Here is a 15515-nt window from a genome sequence, read left to right on the forward strand (position 1 = left end):
TCATATTCATATTCATGTCAAACATACAGTCCAGTCACATTCATATTCATGTCAAACATACAGTCCAGTCATATTCATATTCATATTCATGTCAAACATACAGTCCAGTCATATTCATATTCATATTCATGTCAAACATACAGTCATTCATATTCATATTCATATTCATTCATACAGTCCAGTCATATTCATATTCATATTCATGTCAAACATACAGTCCACATTCATATTCATATTCATGTCAAACATACAGTCCAGTCATATTCACATTCATATTCATGTCAAACATACAGTCCAGTCATATTCATATTCATATTCATGTCAAACATACAGTCCAGTCATATTCATATTCATATTCATGTCAAACATACAGTCCAGTCATATTCATATTCATGTCATACAGTCATATTCACATTCATATTCATGTCAAACATACAGTCATATTCATATTCATATTCATGTCAAACATACAGTCCAGTCATATTCATATTCATGTCAAACATACAGTCCAGTCATATTCACATTCATATTCATGTCAAACATACAGTCCAGTCATATTCATATTCATATTCATGTCAAACATACAGTCCAGTCATATTCATATTCATGTCATACAGTCCAGTCATTCATATTCATGTCAAACATACAGTCCAGTCATATTCATATTCATGTCAAACATACAGTCCAGTCATATTCATATTCATATTCACATCCAGTCAATTCATATCACAGTCAAACACAGTCATATTCATATTCATATTCATGTCAAACATACAGTCCAGTCATATTCATATTCATGTCAAACATACAGTCCAGTCATAGTCATATTCATATTCATGTCAAACATACAGTCCAGTCATATTCATATTCATGTCAAACATACAGTCACATTCATATTCATATTCATGTCAAACATACAGTCCAGTCATATTCATATTCATATTCATGTCAAACATACAGTCCAGTCATATTCATATTCATATTCATGTCAGTCATACATATTCCAGTCAGTCATATTCATATTCATGTCAAACATACAGTCCAGTCATATTCATATTCATATTCATGTCAAACATACAGTCAGTCATATTCATATTCATATTCAAACATACAGTCCAGTCCATTCATATTCATATTCATGTCAAACATACAGTCCAGTCATATTCATATTCATATTCATGTCAAACATACAGTCATATTCATATTCATATTCATGTCAAACATACAGTCCAGTCATATTCATATTCATATTCATGTCAAACATACAGTCCAGTCATATTCATATTCATATTCATGTCAAACATACAGTCCAGTCATATTCATATTCATGTCAAACATACAGTCCAGTCACATTCATATTCATGTCAAACATACAGTCCAGTCATATTCATATTCATATTCATGTCAAACATACAGTCCAGTCATATTCATATTCATGTCAAACATACAGTCCAGTCATTATTATATTCATATTCATGTCAAACATACAGTCCAGTCAGTCCATTCATATTCATATTCATGTCAAACATACAGTCCAGTCATATTCATATTCATATTCATGTCAAACATACAGTCCAGTCATATTCACATTCATATTCATGTCAAACATACAGTCCAGTCAGTCATATTCATATTCATGTCAAACATACAGTCCAGTCATATTCATATTCATATTCATGTCAAACATACAGTCCAGTCATATTCATATTCATATTCATGTCAAACATACAGTCCAGTCATATTCATATTCATGTCAAACATACAGTCCAGTCATATTCATATTCATGTCAAACATACAGTCCAGTCATATTCATATTCATATTCATGTCAAACATACAGTCCAGTCATATTCATATTCATATTCATGTCAAACATACAGTCCAGTCATATTCATATTCATATTCATGTCAAACATACAGTCCAGTCATATTCATATTCATATTCATGTCAAACATACAGTCCAGTCATATTCATATTCATATTCATGTCAAACATACAGTCCAGTCATATTCATATTCATATTCATGTCAAACATACAGTCCAGTCATATTCATATTCATGTCAAACATACAGTCCAGTCATATTCATATTCATATTCATGTCAAACATACAGTCCAGTCATATTCATATTCATATTCATGTCAAACATACAGTCCAGTCATATTCATATTCATATTCATGTCAAACATACAGTCCAGTCATATTCATATTCATATTCATGTCAAACATACAGTCCAGTCATATTCATATTCATATTCATGTCAAACATACAGTCCAGTCATATTCATATTCACATTCATATTCATGTCAAACATACAGTCCAGTCATATTCATATTCATATTCATGTCAAACATACAGTCCAGTCATATTCATATTCATGTCAAACATACAGTCCAGTCATATTCATATTCATGTCAAACATACAGTCCAGTCATATCATATTCATATTCATGTCAAACATACAGTCCAGTCATATTCATATTCATGTCAAACATACAGTCCAGTCATATTCATGTCAAACATACAGTCCAGTCATATTCATATTCATGTCAAACATACAGTCCAGTCATATTCATATTCATATTCATGTCAAACATACAGTCATATTCATATTCATGTCAAACATACAGTCCAGTCATATTCATATTCATATTCATGTCAAACATACAGTCCAGTCATATTCATATTCATGTATTCATACAGTCAAACATATTCAGTCAAATCAAACAGTCAGTCCATTCATATTCATATTCATGTCAAACATACAGTCCAGTCATATTCATATTCATATTCATGTCAAACATACAGTCCAGTCATATTCATATTCATGTCAAACATACAGTCCAGTCATATTCATATTCATATTCATGTCAAACATACAGTCCAGTCATATTCATATTCATATTCATGTCAAACATACAGTCCAGTCATATTCATATTCATATTCATGTCAAACATACAGTCCAGTCATATTCATATTCATATTCATGTCAAACATACAGTCCAGTCATATTCATATTCATCAAACATACAGTCAAGTCATACATATCCAGTCAAACATACAGTCATTCATCATTCATATTCATGTCAAACATACAGTCCAGTCATATTCATATTCATGTCAAACATACATCCAGTCCAGTCATATTCATATTCATGTCAAACATACAGTCCAGTCATATTCATATTCATATCATGTCACATACAGTCCAGTCATATTCATATTCATATTCATGTCAAACATACAGTCCAGTCATATTCATATTCATATTCATGTCAAACATACAGTCCAGTCCATTCATATTCATATTCATGTCAAACATACAGTCCAGTCATATTCATATTCATATTCATGTCAAACATACAGTCCAGTCATATTCATATTCATATTCATACAGTCATGTCAAACATATTCAGTCAAACATACAGTCATATTCATATTCATATTCATGTCAAACATACAGTCCAGTCATATTCATATTCATATTCATGTCAAACATACAGTCCAGTCATATTCATATTCATATTCATGTCAAACATACAGTCCATTCATATTCATATTCATGTCAAACATACAGTCCAGTCATATTCATATTCATATTCATGTCAAACATACAGTCCAGTCATATTCATATTCATGTCAAACATACAGTCCAGTCATATTCATATTCATGTCAAACATACAGTCCAGTCATATTCATATTCATATTCATGTCAAACATACAGTCCAGTCATATTCATATTCATGTCAAACATACAGTCCAGTCATATTCATATTCATATTCATGTCAAACATACAGTCCAGTCATATTCATATTCATGTCAAACATACAGTCCAGTCATTCACATTCATATTCATGTCAAACATACAGTCATTCATATTCATATTCATATTCACATCAGTCCACATACAGTCAGTCATATTCATATTCATATTCATATTCAACAAACAGTCCAGTCATATTCATATTCATGTCAAACATACAGTCCAGTCATATTCATATTCATATTCATGTCAAACATACAGTCCAGTCATATATTCATATTCATGTCAAACACACAGTACAGTCATATTCATATTCATATTCATGTCAAACATACAGTCCAGTCATATTCATATTCATATTCATGTCATACAGTCCAGTCCAGTCATATTCATATTCATGTCAAACATACAGTCCAGTCATATTCATATTCATGTCAAACATACAGTCCAGTCATTCATATTCATCATTCATACAGTCCATACAGTCCATTCATATTCATATTCATGTCAAACATACAGTCCAGTCATATTCATATTCATATTCATGTCAAACATACAGTCCAGTCATATTCATATTCATATTCATGTCAAACATACAGTCCAGTCATATTCATATTCATACATTCATATTCATATTCATATTTCATATTCATGTCATCATACATCAAACATACAGTCCAGTCATATTCATATTCATGTCAAACATACAGTCCAGTCATATTCATATTCATATTCATGTCAAACATACAGTCCAGTACATTCATATTCATATTCATGTCAAACATACAGTCCAGTCATATTCATATTCATATTCATGTCAAACATACAGTCCAGTCATATTCATATTCATGTCAAACATACAGTCCAGTCATATTCATATTCATATTCATGTCAAACATACAGTCCAGTCATATTCACATTCATGTCAAACATACAGTCCAGTCATATTCATATTCATGTCATGTCAAACATACAGTCATCATATTCATATTCATGTCAAACATACAGTCAGTCAGTCATATTCATATTCATGTCAAACATACAGTCCAGTCATATTCATATTCATATTCATGTCAAACATACAGTCCAGTCATATTCATATTCATATTCATGTCAACAGTCAGTCCAGTCATATTCATATTCAGTCATATTCATATTCATATTCATGTCAAACATACAGTCCAGTCATATTCATATTCATGTCAAACATACAGTCCAGTCATATTCATATTCATGTCAAACATACAGTCCAGTCATATTCACATTCATATTCATGTCAAACATACAGTCCAGTCATATTCATATTCATATTCATGTCAAACATACAGTCCAGTCATATTCATATTCATGTCAAACATACAGTCCAGTCATATTCATATTCATATTCATGTCAAACATACAGTCCAGTCATATTCATATTCATATTCATGTCAAACATACAGTCCAGTCATATTCATATTCATATTCATGTCAAACATACAGTCCAGTCATATTCATATTCAAATCAAACATACAGTCCAGTCATATTCATATTCATATTCATGTCAACATACAGTCCAGTCATATTCATCATTCATATTCATGTCAAACATACAGTCCAGTCATATTCATATTCATTCATGTTCAGTCCAGTCATATTCATATTCAGTCCAGTCATAGTCCATATTCATATTCATGTCAAACATACAGTCCAGTCATATTCATATTCATATTCATGTCAAACATACAGTCCAGTCATATTCACATTCATATTCATGTCAAACATACAGTCATATTCATATTCATATTCATGTCAAACATACAGTCCAGTCATATTCATATTCATATTCATGTCAAACATACAGTCCAGTCATATTCATATTCATATTCATGTCAAACATACAGTCCAGTCATATTCATATTCATGTCAAACATACAGTCCAGTCATATTCATATTCATATTCATGTCAAACATACAGTCCAGTCATATTCATATTCATATTCATGTCAAACATACAGTCCAGTCATATTCATATTCATATTCATGTAAAACATACAGTCCAGTCATATTCATATTCATATTCATGTCATCACAGTCCAGTCATATTCATATTCATGTCATACATACAGTCCAGTCATATTCATATTCATGTCATGTCAAACATACAGTCATATTCATATTCATATTCATGTCAAACATACAGTCAGTCATATTCATATTCATATTCATGTCAAACATACAGTCAGTCATAGTCATATTCATATTCATGTCAAACATACAGTCCAGTCAGTCATATTCATATTCATGTCAAACATACAGTCCAGTCATATTCATATTCATATTCATGTCAAACATACAGTCATTCATATTCATATTCATGTCAAACATACAGTCCAGTCATATTCATATTCATATTCATTCATGTCAAACATACAGTCCAGTCATATTCATATTCATGTCAAACATACAGTCCAGTCATATTCATATTCATATTCATGTCAAACATACAGTCCAGTCATATTCACATTCATATTCATGTCAAACATACAGTCATATTCATATTCATATTCATGTCAAACATACAGTCAGTCATATTCATATTCATGTCAAACATACAGTCCAGTCATATTCATATTCATATTCATGTCAAACATACAGTCCAGTCATATTCATATTCATGTCAAACATACAGTCCAGTCATATTCATATTCATGTCATACAGTCATATTCATATTCATGTCAAACATACAGTCCAGTCATATTCATATTCATGTCAAACATACAGTCCAGTCATATTCATATTCATATTCATGTCAAACATACAGTCCAGTCATATTCATATTCATGTCAAACATACAGTCCAGTCATATTCATATTCATGTCAAACATACAGTCAGTCATATTCACATTCATATTCATGTCAAACATACAGTCATATTCATATTCATATTCATGTCAAACATACAGTCCAGTCATATTCATATTCATGTCAAACATACAGTCCAGTCATATTCATATTCATATTCATGTCAAACATACAGTCCAGTCATATTCATATTCATGTCAAACATACAGTCCAGTCATATTCATATTCATATTCATGTCAAACATACAGTCCAGTCATATTCATATTCATATTCATGTCAGTCATACAGTGTCAAACATCCAGTCATATTCATATTCATGTCAAACATACAGTCACATTCATATTCATATTCATGTCAAACATACAGTCCAGTCATATTCATATTCATATTCATGTCAAACATACAGTCCAGTCATATTCATATTCATATTCATGTCAAACATACAGTCCAGTCATATTCATATTCATATTCATGTCAAACATACAGTCCAGTCTTATTCATATTCATGTCAAACATACAGTCAGTCATATTCATTCATCAGTCATATTCATATTCATGTCATGTCAAACATACAGTCATATTCATATTCATATTCATGTCAAACATACAGTCCAGTCATATTCATATTCATGTCAAACATACAGTCCAGTCATATTCATATTCATATTCATGTCAAACATACAGTCCAGTCATATTCATATTCATGTCAAACATACAGTCCAGTCATATTCACATTCATATTCATATTCATATTCATGTCAAACATACAGTCCAGTCATATTCATATTCATGTCATACAGTCCAGTCATATTCATATTCATGTCATACAGTCATATTCACATTCATATTCATGTCAAACATACAGTCCAGTCATATTCATGTCAAACATACAGTCCAGTCATATTCACATTCATATTCATGTCAAACATACAGTCCAGACATATTCATATTCATATTCATGTCAAACATACAGTCCAGTCTTATTCATATTCATGTCAAACATACAGTCACATTCATATTCATATTCATGTCAAACATACAGTCACATTCATATTCATATTCATGTCAAACATACAGTCCAGTCATATTCACATTCATATTCATATCAAACATACAGTCCAGTCATATTCATATTCATCATTCATGTCAAACATAGTCATATTCAGTCATTCATATTCATATTCATGTCAAACATACAGTCCAGTCATATTCATATTCATATTCATGTCAAACATACAGTCCAGTCATATTCATATTCATGTCAAACATACAGTCCAGTCATATTCACATTCATATTCATGTCAAACATACAGTCAGTCATATTCATATCAAACATACAGTCAGTCATATTCATATTCATGTCAAACATACAGTCAGTCATATTCATATTCATATTCATGTCAAACATACAGTCCATTCATATTCATATTCATGTCAAACATTCAGTCAATATACAGTCCAGTCATATTCATATTCATATTCATGTCAAACATACAGTCCAGTCATATTCATATTCATATTCATGTCAAACATACAGTCCAGTCATATTCATATTCATATTCATGTCAAACATACAGTCCAGTCATACATCATATTCATATTCATGTCAAACATACAGTCCAGTCATATTTCATTCATATTCATGTCAAACATACAGTCCAGTCCATTCATATTCATATTCATCAAACATACAGTCACATTCATATTCATATTCATGTCAAACATACAGTCCAGTCATATTCATATTCATGTCAAACATACAGTCCAGTCATATTCATATTCATGTCAAACATACAGTCCAGTCATATTCATATTCATATCAAACATACAGTCCAGTCATATTCATATTCATGTCAAACATCAGTCCATTATTCATATTCATGTGTCAAACAGTCCAGTCAGTCATATTCATATTCATGTCAAACATACAGTCCAGTCATATTCATATTCATATTCATGTCAAACATACAGTCCAGTCATATTCATATTCATGTCATGTCATACAGTACAGTCCATTCATATTCATATTCATGTCAAACATTCATCCATTCATATTCATATTCATGTCAAACATCCAGTCCAGTCATATTCATATTCATGTCAAACATACAGTCCAGTTCATATTCATATTACATTCATATTCATGTCATGTCATACAGTCAGTCCATTCATATTCATATTCATGTCAAACATACAGTCCAGTCATATTCATATTCATGTCAAACATACATACAGTCCATTCATATTCATATTCATGTCATACAAACATACAGTCATATTCAGTCATCATTCATATTCATATTCATATTCATGTCAAACATACAGTCCAGTCATATTCATATTCATGTCAAACATACAGTCACATTCATATTCATATTCATGTCAAACATACAGTCCAGTCATATTCATATTCATATTCATGTCAAACATACAGTCCAGTCATATTCATATTCATATTCATGTCAAACATACAGTCCAGTCATATTCATATTCATGTCAAACATACAGTCCAGTCATATTCATATTCATATTCATGTCAAACATACAGTCCAGTCATATTCATATTCATGTCAAACATACAGTCCAGTCATATTCATATTCATATTCATGTCAAACATACAGTCCAGTCATATTCATATTCATATTCATATCAAACATACAGTCCAGTCATATTCATATTCATATCAAACATACAGTCCAGTCATATTCATATTCATATCAAACATACAGTCCAGTCATATTCATATTCATGTCAAACATACAGTCCAGTCATATTCATATTCATGTCAAACATACAGTACAGTCATATTCATATTCATATTCATGTCAAACATACAGTCCAGTCATATTCATATTCATATTCATGTCAAACATACAGTCCAGTCATATTCATATTCATATTCATGTCAAACATACAGTCCAGTCATATTCATATTCATATTCATGTCAAACATACAGTCCAGTCATATTCACATTCATATTCATGTCAAACATACAGTCCACAGTCATAGTCATATTCATATTCATGTCAAACATACAGTCCAGTCATATTCATATTCATATTCATGTCAAACATACAGTCCAGTCATATTCATATTCATGTCAAACATACAGTCCAGTCATATTCATATTCATGTCAAACATACAGTCCAGTCATATTCATATTCATGTCAAACATACAGTCCAGTCATATTCATATTCATATTCATGTCAAACATACAGTCCAGTCATATTCATATTCATGTCAAACATACAGTCCAGTCATATTCATATTCATATTCATGTCAAACATACAGTCCAGTCATATTCATATTCATATTCATGTCAGTCATATTCAGTCATGTCAAACATACATATTCATATTCATGTCAAACATACAGTCCAGTCCAGTCATATTCATATTCATATCAAACATACAGTCCAGTCATATTCATATTCATATTCAAACATACATACAGTCATATTCATATTCATATTCATATTCAAACAAACATACAGTCCAGTCATATTCATATTCATATCAAACATACAGTCCAGTCATATTCATATTCATATCAAACATACAGTCCAGTCATATTCATATTCATGTCAAACATACAGTCCAGTCATATTCATATCAAACATACAGTCCAGTCATATTCATATTCATGTCAAACATACAGTCACATTCATATTCATATTCATATCAAACATACAGTCCAGTCATATTCATATTCATGTCAAACATACAGTCCAGTCATATTCATATTCATGTCAAACATACAGTCCAGTCATATTCATATTCATGTCAAACATACAGTCCATTCATATTCATCATTCATGTCAAACATACAGTCCAGTCATATTCATATTCATATCATTCATACATAAACAGTACAGTCAGTCATATTCATATTCATCATTCAAACATACAGTCCAGTCATATTCATATTCATATTCATGTCAAACATACAGTCATATTCATATTCATATTCATGTCAAACATACAGTCCAGTCATATTCATATTCATGTCAAACATACAGTCATATTCATATTCATATTCATGTCAAACATACAGTCCAGTCATATTCATATTCATATTCATGTCAAACATACAGTCCAGTCATATTCATATTCATGTCAAACATACAGTCCAGTCATATTCATATTCATATTCATGTCAAACATACAGTCCAGTCATATTCATATTCATGTCAAACATACAGTCCAGTCATATTCATATTCATATTCATGTCAAACATACAGTCCAGTCATATTCATATTCATGTCAAACATACAGTCACATTCATGTCAAACATCAGTCCATTCATATTCATGTCAAACATACAGTCCAGTCATATTCATATTCATATTCATGTCATACAGTCACATTCATATTCATATTCATATTCATGTCAAACATACAGTCCAGTCATATTCATATTCATGTCAAACATACAGTCCAGTCATATTCATATTCATGTCATACAGTCATATTCATATTCATATTCATATTCATGTCAAACATACAGTCATATTCATATTCATATTCATATTCATGTCAAACATACAGTCATATTCATATTCATTTCAAACATACAGTCCAGTCATATTCATATTCATGTCAAACATACAGTCCAGTCATATTCACATTCATATTCATGTCAAACATACAGTCATATTCATATTCATATTCATGTCAAACATACAGTCCAGTCATATTCATATTCATATTCATGTCAAACATACAGTCCAGTCCATTCATATTCATATTCATATCAAACATACATATTCATAGTCAGTCACAGTCATATTCATGTCAAACATACAGTCCAGTCATATTCATATTCATATTCATGTCAAACATACAGTCAGTCAGTCATATTCATATTCATGTCAAACATACAGTCCAGTCATATTCATATTCATATTCATGTCAACATACAGTCCAGTCACAGTCATTCATTCATAACATACAGTCATTCATATTCATATTCATGTCATACACAGTCCAGTCATATTCATATTCATATTCATGTCAAACATACAGTCAGTCCATATTCATATTCATATTCATGTCAAACATACAGTCAGTCACATTCATATTCATGTCAAACATACAGTCCATATTCACATTCATATTCATATTCACAGTCCAGTCATATTCATATTCAAACATACAGTCCAGTCATATTCATATTCATATTCATGTCAAACATACAGTCCAGTCATATTCATATTCATATCAAAACACATATTCATATTCATATTCATGTCATACAGTCATATTCATATTCATATTCATGTCAAACATACAGTCAGTCAGTCATATTCATATTCATGTCAAACATACAGTCCAGTCATATGTCATAGTCATATTCATGTCAAACATACAGTCAGTCAGTCATATTCATATCAAACATACAGTCCAGTCATATTCATATTCATGTCAAACATACAGTCCATTCATATTCATATTCATGTCAAACATACAGTCCAGTCATATTCATATTCATGTCAAACATACAGTCACATTCATATTCATATTCATGTCAAACATACAGTCCAGTCATATTCATATTCATATCAAACATACAGTCCAGTCATATTCATATTCATGTCATACAGTCATATTCATATTCATATTCATATTCATGTCAAACATACAGTCCAGTCATATTCATATTCATATTCATGTCAAACATACAGTCCAGTCATATTCATATTCATATATTCATATTCAATGTCAAACATACAGTCCAGTCATATTCATATTCATGTCATCATATGTCACACAGTCATATTCATATTCATGTCATAGTCATATTCATATTCATATTCATGTCAAACAGTCAGTCATGTCAGTCATATTCATATTCATGTCAAACATACAGTCCAGTCATATTCATATTCATGTCAAACATACAGTCCAGTCATATTCATATTCATATTCATGTCATACAAACATACAGTCAGTCATCCACGTCATATTCATATTCATGTCAAACATACAGTCACAGTCATATTCACAGCGTTACAGTGTAGAGTATTTACAGTGTGCACCCAAAGTGCTCCCATTCTCTAACCCAGACCCAGCTGTCTGAGTTGGTGCTTCTCCTTCTTTCAGTAACATCTGGATCCTCTCCAGATGTGTCCACAACATTCAGGAACCTCCTTGCAGCGTCCAGCACCATCTTAATCCTTTCCCACTTCCTCTTTATTTCAGCAGCACAGTTTGTAACCGTGGTAACGAATGCCAGAAATCGTTTCTTGTCCATACTGAAGCTCTGCTCCTCTCCATTTCCTTTCTGCTCCTTTTCCTTTTGCACTGCCGCCATTTCACCGTTCCTCTTCATTCTCTTAGCAGCTGCAGCGTGTGACGATCCCTTTTCTGCTCTGATCTTATTCATTTTTACTTCCTTAATTCTTTTTGGGCTCTGTGCTGATCCTGTATGGTGGTTTCCTTCGCTGTGCAGGCACTTTGCACTCCTCCACATTACAGTCATCCTTCCCACATCTCCTGCCTCCTCTTCATCCTGCAGCCACACGTCCATATTCCTGACAGCAGAAACACCTGAGAGGAGCTCTCTCATGACTCAGTGGCACGCCGCTTACTACGCCCTTCTTCTTCACTTCTGCTCCGAGTGGAAGCAGTCCTCACCGCTGTGATCTCCAAACGCACGACTCTTCAGGGCTCTGTCTCTCTGACGCTTGGATCAGTCTGTGATGACCACCACACTTCCTGTTATCCTGACCGCTCGTACATCTGCGAGCTTTCCTCCTACAATCCTCCGACCTCATGTGGATCCTTGAAAATGCCGTCCGTTTGTGTCACCGCGACCATCCCGACAAGACACGTCTGCTCTGGATTCACTTGAACTGCTCTTCCTTTTCTTTTCCTTTTCAAATCCTCTCCAGTCCTCGTTTCCAATTTCGCACTCCGATTCTTCCTCTGACTCCATTTCCGCCCTCTTCTTCTTCTTCCCGTGAGGCAGACGCGTCGTGGGCGTGGCTTTTGAGGACCCCGTGGCGACTAACCAGGAAAGAAACATCCTGATTACGTCGCGTTCACCTGTCGGTGTCTTTTGAAACATTTCGATAGAACCCGTTTGCTGGAACATTAATTTTGGTCTCGATAAAAACATTTTATCCGTCTTCGTTACGACAGTATCATTCGTGGCCACAGAGAAACAACAACAGCCGGTGCTGGACTCAAACCTGTGGAGCGCTGAACGTTTCCAAGCGCCATGATGCCGTTCACAGTAAGGTGGAGACCACGAGTCCCTGTGACAGTAACAATAGGAACACGCTTCTCACTGCAGTCAAATCCAAAACGCGGTATGAATATAAAGCGATACAACATAATGTTCTAGCCGCACTGGCCCCGTCTGTCTTGCATCGTTTAGAGCCACTGAAATCCAAATCACGCCAGCTCTGGGAAATAAAACAAACTGTGCTAATTTGACATATGAATATTAACCCTGAGCCCAAATCCAAGTTCAAGTATGCAGTGCAGGCTTTGTGCCTTGTTACATAGCAGATAGATTTAGTCATTACTGTGACATAATAATAATAATAATAATAATGGATGATTTTATTGAACACGTGACCAGGATGTGCAGGTGGTGGCGGGCTGTTAGGCCTGTAATGTGTGGCGGATTCTGGGTGGGGTCAGCGTGACCTTCAGCTCCTTCAGCTGCTCCAGCGTCCGACTGAAACTGCTTTTATATAGCTGTGTGATTGTGAGGTTCACCCGCGGGTGTCGAGGTGTTTAAAGGTCCTGTTGGATAGCGGTGAAGGCATAGCGCTGGTGCTCAGAGGCGGAACGGTCTGCAGCACTGGCCACGAGGATTGAACGTCTGTACTAGAATATTCACGGACAAGTACTGTTACGTCAGTAACCGTATTAGTACTTGTGTAAAACTGTACTTAGAAGTAAAAAGTAGGTCAGTTCAAATGTACTCTGAGTAAACGTTACTGCAAATTTCCTGCATTTTCCTTAACCGATAGTTGAACAGATTAACAATCAATAATCCATTAATCATTAACGATTAATAAGATACAAACTCCCGTCTTTTTCTCAGTGTAAGTTTGATTTAAACAATTGTAGCGGCACATTAGTTAAGTGAAACATGAATTCATGATGCACAAACAGAATACTAAAACAGTAAGGCTTCTAGCTAGTTTGTGTGTTCCACTTTGGACTTGCACTGCAGCCGTCTGCTGCACGTAGATTTATTTGAAATAGCTAAAACTGTTGTGTAGGCCGACCTAACGGAACCAAAGAGTGGTTCAATTAATGGAGAAGGACGCTTGATTTTCAAAAGTTAATATGCACAAAGCCATGTGTCCATCCAAGCCTTGGAATGCAAAGGATCGAATCAGAAAAGCTGGAAGTGAAGAACAGAAGGTTTTCCATCGCTTTAGGTGTTTTCCTTCTGTCCATTAAGAGTGCGTGCGTTGAACATGGAAACGCGTTCGTCGAATAAATGAGCTTGAACTGATTTTCAGACGTTAGTCACATTCAGGCTGGTAGTTTGAAACACTTTTAAAACACATTTTAAACCATTCAGTTGATTGTGCGGAGGCTGAAGCTCCTTGAACTTGTATAGACTGTTCCACCCCCCTAATCATTGAACGTTCTGTCCCTGTTTGCAAAATGAGTTCACGGTCACGTCCAATGTGGATGAGTGAGTAGCTGAATCGTGTAGAATGTTGTTTAATATAAAACACGATCGAGGGTCGGTACAGAGTTGCATCACAGGTTAATCTGGCCCGTCACACTGTTCCACAGCTGGCCGTAGACAGGCTGGATAAAAGAACAACAGTTCTCAGATCGACTTAGATCAGATTGATGTCGATATGTGATGCAAATATAAGACCGATAACAAAGTTTTGTAAACGGTTATTGACGTTAACCC

Source organism: Siniperca chuatsi, linkage group LG19 (genome assembly GCF_020085105.1).
Source record: "Siniperca chuatsi isolate FFG_IHB_CAS linkage group LG19, ASM2008510v1, whole genome shotgun sequence".
NCBI lineage: Eukaryota > Metazoa > Chordata > Actinopteri > Centrarchiformes > Sinipercidae > Siniperca > Siniperca chuatsi.